The following is a 7,006-nucleotide window of genomic DNA, read 5'->3' on the forward strand; positions in this document are numbered from 1 at the left end:
AGGGTGGAGGGGGAGGTGGGTAAGGGTGCAGCTGGAGGAGGGACAAGAGCTGCCCACCAGCCTCCCCCAAGCTCTAGCTGGGTTAGTTTCTTCACCACGTGCTCACTAGGGCAGGTCTGGCGAGCCAAATGCACCTCTTCCCTTCCCTGCAAGGGCTGCGGTGTCATCTGGGCTGCACAAGGATGCTTGAGCCTCAGCCACTCTGACCGTTTTTTTCTGGTTAGATCCTTCAGATCGAAGACGCTGCTGGGACGAGGAGGATACTGCAGGCTGCCAGCTGGCTTTTGGAGTGCCTGAGCGTGCTGCGGGACGCAGGGGACGTGCCAGGACTGCTGGCTGCTTTCCGGGCCTTCTCCGAGGCCTTGCTTCTGCTGAGCAACCTGACAGCAAAGCGCCTCGAGGAACTCGGAGACTGTCCTCGACAGAAGAGCTTGGCCCAAGCCCTGCAGCTCCTTCAGAAGTGTGTTCCTTTGCTGCACGCAGCCAAGCACAGCGATCTGAAACACCCCTGGGATCGGCAAGTCAACCTCTCCAAAGACTACGCTTTCCAGCTGATGGAGAGGACCATCCACGAGCTCACCTCCCTGCTCAGCGACAATACGGGTGGCAGGGAGCCACGGGACAGGAATGGGACCTTCTCCCAGCACGTGGGCAGGCTGCTGGCTCTCCTCTCTCGCCCAGACCCTGTGCTCCTCTCCGACGGCCAGTTCAGCGCTCACGTGGAAGCGGTTGTGTTCTACTGCGTGCTCCTAGCGGACTCGTCCAGGCCAGACCTGAAGCTGGACCTGGTAAAACGTTGCTGCATTCTCCTACGGCTGAGGAAGAGCATCTGCAGCCACGTAAGGCAGCAGGAGGGATGGTCAGGGCAAAGTGAGAGCAACCTGGAGAAGGAATGTCACACCATGAGAGAAGAGGTGGAGACTCTGGACCAGGCAGTGCTCAGAGCTACTCTGTGCCAAATCCTCGACACCTTCTTTGAGGGTCAGGAGCCCCTGAGGCAGTTAGTTGAAGATGCCCTTAGCCTGGCTGCTACAGGGTGTTTTCCAGCAGGACAAGGAGGATTTTTAAAGCAGCTTCAGCCCCTCATTGCCACCTTCTTCACACACGCCCAGCAGATGCTCAGAGCAGCAGACTTTGTCCTGGCCAGGTGCACCACAACGCAAACCGCTCGAGAAATCGAAGAGGGGGTAGAGTATTTGAAGAGACTCCTCGCCAGCCTCCCTCCGCTGCTGGCAGAAATGGGCAGCAGCACAGGGCAGAGGAGCCCTGCGGAGCGACTGCAGTCCTTGTACCACACGTGGGCTGGGACAACAGAAAGCCTCCTGTGTTGTTGTGAGGAGATCATCAGCACACATGAATTCCTTCAGCTGTCCGTGCAGGACATGGCCAAGCACAGGGCGTGCTGTGAAAGGGCCCTGCAGAGACAGGACGCCCAGAGGCTCTCGTGGCACGCAGCTCGCCTCGCCAGCTGGGCTCGGTGGGTGGTAGGAGCTACCACCAGGTACGTGGACAGAGCCACCGACCCCGTTTTCAGGAATGGCTTACTGGTTTGGGTTGAGCAACTGGGCAAGTCCATCCGTGAGCTGAAAGCAGCCACAGCCCTTTACCCAGAGGGACTCTCCTGCCTCCAAACCAGGGATGTCTTCTCAAAGGCAGCGAGCTGCCTGATGGATGCTGCTCAGCAGGTCCAAGAGGGGCTGGATGGCTCCAACCACCCCGATATCCTCAGCCCTCTCCGGGAACGAGTGCGAAGCACCGATGTTGTGAAGGGGCTTGAACTCAGCCCGTCGCACACCGGGCTAAAAACTGAGCAGGAGGCTGCGTTGCAAGAAGACACCTCAAGTTGCCCATCTCCACGAGCAGGTAACTTACACCCAGATGTTCCAAGGAGAGGAGCTACTCACCCTGTCGTTATGGCTCTCCTGGCAGCGACGAGAGCTGGTGACACAGCAGCTGTCAGCACTGCTTGCTCCGCCTTGCTCGAACTCTCCGACGGCTGCGTCGACGCAGCGAAGGAAGCGCTGCCCGTGGCCGACTCTCCCCAGAAGGAGACGCTGGGGCAGTACCAGAAGATTGTGTTACTGACACCGTGTGTTATTAGCCTGGCCAGGGAAACAGCCCCAGGGCAGCTTCATCGTCCGAGCAGGCTTCTTCAAACGGCACTCACGCTCTCAGAAAGGATCTGTGAGACCAAGGAGTGCCTGGCAGCCGTGGCAGGCCCTTGGTACAGTCTGTCTCAGCAAGTGTTTGGCTTTATCTTGGCTGCTGACTTCCTCAGCGCCAAACAGGCCCTGGATGAGACCATGATGGGTTTAGCAGGAGCGGTTCAGTTAGCAGGAGACATTGCAAGCATGCCCTGTAGTAAGGGGAATCCCATTCGCCCTGATGCCTGGGAGAGCTTTCTACATGTCCAAGCCAAGTTTTCCCGTGCTCGGATGAACACCAAAGTGTTACTTGAGAAAGCAGCATCCTTCGAGGGCTCCTGCAGGGTGGGGAAGGCCGGCCTGGAGCTGCACTGCGTGCACTGGGCTGTCAGCATGCACGTCCTGCTGGGCGCCATGGATGGGTTCGTAGGCAGGGACGTCCTGGGCCTGAGCGAGCTGAGGAGCGCCGTGAAGAACAGGCTTTGCTCGCGGAGCCTCTTGGCTGCGGTGTCCGAGAACTCCCTGAGGCTGCAGGAGGCCGCCCGGCTCTCTCACTTGTCCTGCCCTGCAGGCCGTGGTGGCAGTGAAATCCTAGCGCTCAGGGAGGAGATGAAGGTGCTAATGGAAGCGCTGCTGGATGCCTCCAACACCCTCTCGGTCTCCCCACTGTCTACTGCCAGCTTGGGCATTCGCTTTGAGCTCCTGCAGAGAGACTTGGCCCTCAGGGCCAAGGCGTTACTGCTCCACCTGGAGAAGGTCAACACCGAACACCTGCGGGTCATCCGAGATGTCCTCAGACCAGCCCTGTCCCCCCTCTCTCAGGAGGACAGGGAGAGGAGAAGAGAGGCCTTTGAAGAGAAGGCAACTCGGCTACTGGCCAATGTTCAGTGGGTCAAAACCACCCTCCAAGACGTTCTGGAGGCCAGCACTCAACTGCAGTCACAGGCGGACCTGCTCTCCGTCGCAGACCACCTCCTGGCCCTCACATCTGACGCGGTGGGCAGCGCCAGCCAGCTCTTCCAGAGCCGCTGGGACAAAGGGCACCTCCACCTAGAAAGTATCATCTGGCACTGGTCAGCAAAGGCACACTACCTCCTCACACAGCTCCAGGCTGTCCAGGGCATCAGTGGACACGTCCTGCTCCTCATCAGACAACGCCTGCAGAACACGGGGGACCAGCGCTCACCGAGACAACGCAACAGCACAGCCGAGCTCCTCCCAGCCCGAGAGCTCGATGCCCTGAGCCACGCCAAGTCAGCAGCAACTTGCCCGAGCAGCTTGCCCAAGGCACCTGAAATGGTACAGTAGCTTTTTCCCCCATCAGCTCCCGCTCCAGGTGATGGTCAGGGCTGTCGGGCAGCGCCGTTACCCACACCACAGAGCACGTCACTGAGGTGACGGATGTTGGCAGGGGCCTTTGCAGGTCAACAGTCCAAGCCCCTTGGCCACCTTCAGTTAGATCAGGTTGCTGGCTGCCCTGTCCAGCTGAGTTCTGTCTACCTGATCTGAGGGACACTCTTGCATAAATAAACCCATCTCCACAATGCTGTTTCTGAGCAGCAGAGGGCTGTACTGCTCTCCCTCCCCTGAAACACTCCCTGCCCCTGCTCAGCTGCTCCCCACCAGCACTCCACTCCCACAACAACTGGGATTTGATAGTCCCTCTGTGGGCGAAGGGCTGGTTGGGAGGGCAGAGCAGACCCAGTGAGATGGCAGGTAGCTCTCCCATCTCCTTTACTCACCAAAAACTGCTTCAGGAACACGCAGGCGGAGACTTCTCAGCATCATGCACGCTCCAGACCTCACATCTGTTCGGTTATTGTCTCGACAGCACCACAACGGGCCTCCCAGCATCTCCCTTGCCAGCGGCCCTGCGAAGCAGGAGAGAAAAGACAGTGACACGTGGCAGGGTGGCCCCAGCAAGATGTCCCAGGTCACCAAGGACATGGCAACAAGGATGCTTCACATGACTCAGTTCCTGAGGAAGAAGGGCCCCATCATGGTATGGAGCGTTTCACCCCTCCACCCCAGCACTTTAACAGAGTGGCACCAGCAAAGCACTACAAATTACTTCCTCCTGATTAGATGTGAACCTGGTGTTCCTTGTTTCAGAATATATCTGGATTTCCTGGATGCTCCCCTCTTGCAGAAGTGGTTCTTTATTTCTCCTTCTCTCCCCAAACACACTTATTTCTATTTTGTTTCAGAGCAAGGACCAGCTCGTCGCCTGCGCGAGGCAGATCGCTGCCGACGGGCAGGAGCTGGTGAAGTTTGGCCAGATCATCGCCAAGCACTGCCTGGACAAGAGATGCTCCACAGAGCTGCTGTGTGCCACCCAGCAGACCCACACCATCAGCAGCCAGCTCGGCATCGTGGCCAGGTGAGCTGGGGGGTCAAGGACAATCTGTCCTGAGGCTGGTGGCCCCTTTCTCAAGGAGATGCAGAGGGAAACCTGCTCTGACAGCGTAGGGGACAATCTTCTGCTTTTGGAGTAACTAAGTACTGGGCACACCAGGAAGTAAAATCCTTTAAAATGTCTTTCAAGGGTAAAAGCAGTCACTGCAGAGAGCAAGTCCTCTTCGGAGCTGCTCGTGAGCAACGCGAGGAACCTAATCCAGGCGGTTCTGCACCTCCTGAAGGCGGCCGAGGCAGCGTGTGTCAAAGTAAGTCAACGCTGGTGACACCAAATAGGCTTTGCAAGGTGGGTCCGTGCTGCAGGGAGCTCCTGCAGCCAAGCCTGGGTATGGGAGGTGGGAGCTGGCTGCTATGGGACCCATCAGCTCCAGCTGGGGGTAAAGATTCTTACAATGTTGTTTATTTTATGCCTTTCTGTCTCATTTCCAAAGCCCACAACACCTTTCCAACTGCTCTGCCACCACTACCAACTCTGAAGTCATCTTTTGCTGGTCCCTTTCCCATTTCATCTTGGACAGGAGAGCAGCAGCATCTCCTCGGAGGCCTTTATTTGGAAATAGCCCACATCAGCCTTAGCCTTTGTGTTGTCTCAAGATGAGCTTTGATCACATCTCCCAAGAGCTTCCCCTGCAGCTGCCACCCACGGCTGGTTGACCCAATGTCCATAGGTTGTGAGAGCAGAATTATTTGAAAGCACTTGGGAAAACAAGTGCAAGTACAAGCAGACTCCCCCCGACACAGTTGTTCATCGTGTGCCTTAGCCTCCTACGTAACCCTACAACTTTTGCTGAGCTCCAGCACAGCTTTTTGAAAGAGACACAGTTTTGATTAGAATCCTGTTGGATGGAGAAGCTCCTCCTGTGGTTAATTGCCCGTAAAAACATACTATATATGTCCATTTCCCTGCTTATCAATAAACTAACTACACTCCATTCCTTTTATCTCTCTGTTTTTAAGCATTTTTTTTAAGCATTAACAGATAGAGATGCCACATCGGCCACACACACATTGATACATTCAGACTTTTACACCATTTAAGATATTTTAAACGAGTTAATGTATAACAAGCACATTCTGTCTCCTCCTAACAGGGTTTGCGACAGCCTCTGCCTGACTCTGAAGAAGAAGAAGTAGCTGCTTTTTGCAGGCAGTGGAGAAAAAAACTGTTGTGGCACAGAGCCAAGGAGTCCTTAAACTCAGACAGGGATGAATTAGGCCTCCGCAAGACTCGGGCAAGGGCTGAACCCACCCTGACGGCTCTGGTGCAAGAACAATCACCTCAGGCCAAGCACACCCTCCAACCATCCAAAACCTATTAAAGGACTGTCCTAAAAATATCCTACAAGTATTTTTATCATGGAGCAGCAAACCCCAGGTGGTGATTTAGCAATGCTCAGTCCTTCTGAAGCACAGGGAGCAGACAAGATGGAGAAAAACATTTTACTCCTCCACACCTCCAGAAGTGGGAAGCGTTTTGTCTCACCTGCTGCCCCCGACTCAGCAGAACCTGCAGAGAAATGAGACTTCCTATTACCCAGAGTAAAACATTCAATGTTGATGATCACCCACCTCGTGGCTGCAGCTTCCAGAGCATCCAGGACCAACGACACCGGCTGCTCCTGTCACCTCACAGCCTCAGGGGCACGAGGGGCGAGTGTCTGAGGGAAACGCTGCTCTGTGCCAGCGTACAGAAGGGACAGAAACGAGCCGCCCCTGCAAAACACACACCCAAGATCAGACTTGACTTGCGTGGTGGGTTCCAGCCCACCTTGGTGTGGCACGACACCCCCAGCACCCTCCCCCTATCAGGTAGTTTAGTACCTGTAGTGATGACTCTCCTCCACGTTTCGAGAGCGCAGTGAGCACATCAGAGCAGGCGTAGGCTCGGGGAAGGAATCTGCCATGAACAAACCACGAGGTGGGTGGAGGAGCTGAGCAGCACCGTGTCCTAGCTGGGGAGGCCCTCAGAGACCTGCTGGTCGGGCATGGCTGGAGCTGGGAAGAAAGGAGGCAGTTACACATGAAGACAACAGGCTGCAAGGACTAGCCAGCCCCTTCCAAACGACATTTCCTCCTGACTTTGTCCCCTCTTGTCCAAGGTGAAGACCGTATTGTGTTAAAGACACTGAGATGGCAGATCTCCAAGGTTAGAAGCCAACACTCTGCGTCCCTCACCAGAACACACCCTGCAACTCCAAAACGGGTCTACAACCACACCAACGGCAAACCACCCGAGATCCTTCAACCATCTCATACCCTTTTGGGATCAAAGCTTTTTCTTTTACTCCTATTTTTCCAGTACTTTCAGCAAAACCACAGAGAATCCAATTCAGCGACAACATCACCACCACACTACGAGAAGTTGCAACTTGCAGGTTAGAGCTGCGCATCCTAGAAGTAACTTTCCACATCTAAAGGTGAAACCACGCGTTTGGCTTCAACACTGT

General features: G+C 55.5%; 1 protein-coding gene across 1 annotated transcript in view; it reads right to left on the reverse strand.

The window, feature by feature from the left end:
- Nucleotides 1-6,425, reverse strand: part of NAPB (NSF attachment protein beta) — a 19,285-nt gene extending 12,860 nt beyond the window's left edge. Inside the window, exons 1-3 of the mRNA XM_068414930.1 lie at nt 6,381-6,425; nt 6,129-6,272; nt 3,887-4,015 (exon numbers count right to left, since the gene is read on the reverse strand). The gene's annotated coding sequence lies outside the window, so the exon portion shown is untranslated. The remainder of the gene's footprint in view (nt 1-3,886; nt 4,016-6,128; nt 6,273-6,380) is intronic.
- Between the last annotated feature and the right edge of the window lie 581 nt (nt 6,426-7,006).

Source organism: Nyctibius grandis, chromosome 1 (genome assembly GCF_013368605.1).
Source record: "Nyctibius grandis isolate bNycGra1 chromosome 1, bNycGra1.pri, whole genome shotgun sequence".
NCBI classification, from domain to species: Eukaryota; Metazoa; Chordata; class Aves; order Nyctibiiformes; family Nyctibiidae; genus Nyctibius; species Nyctibius grandis.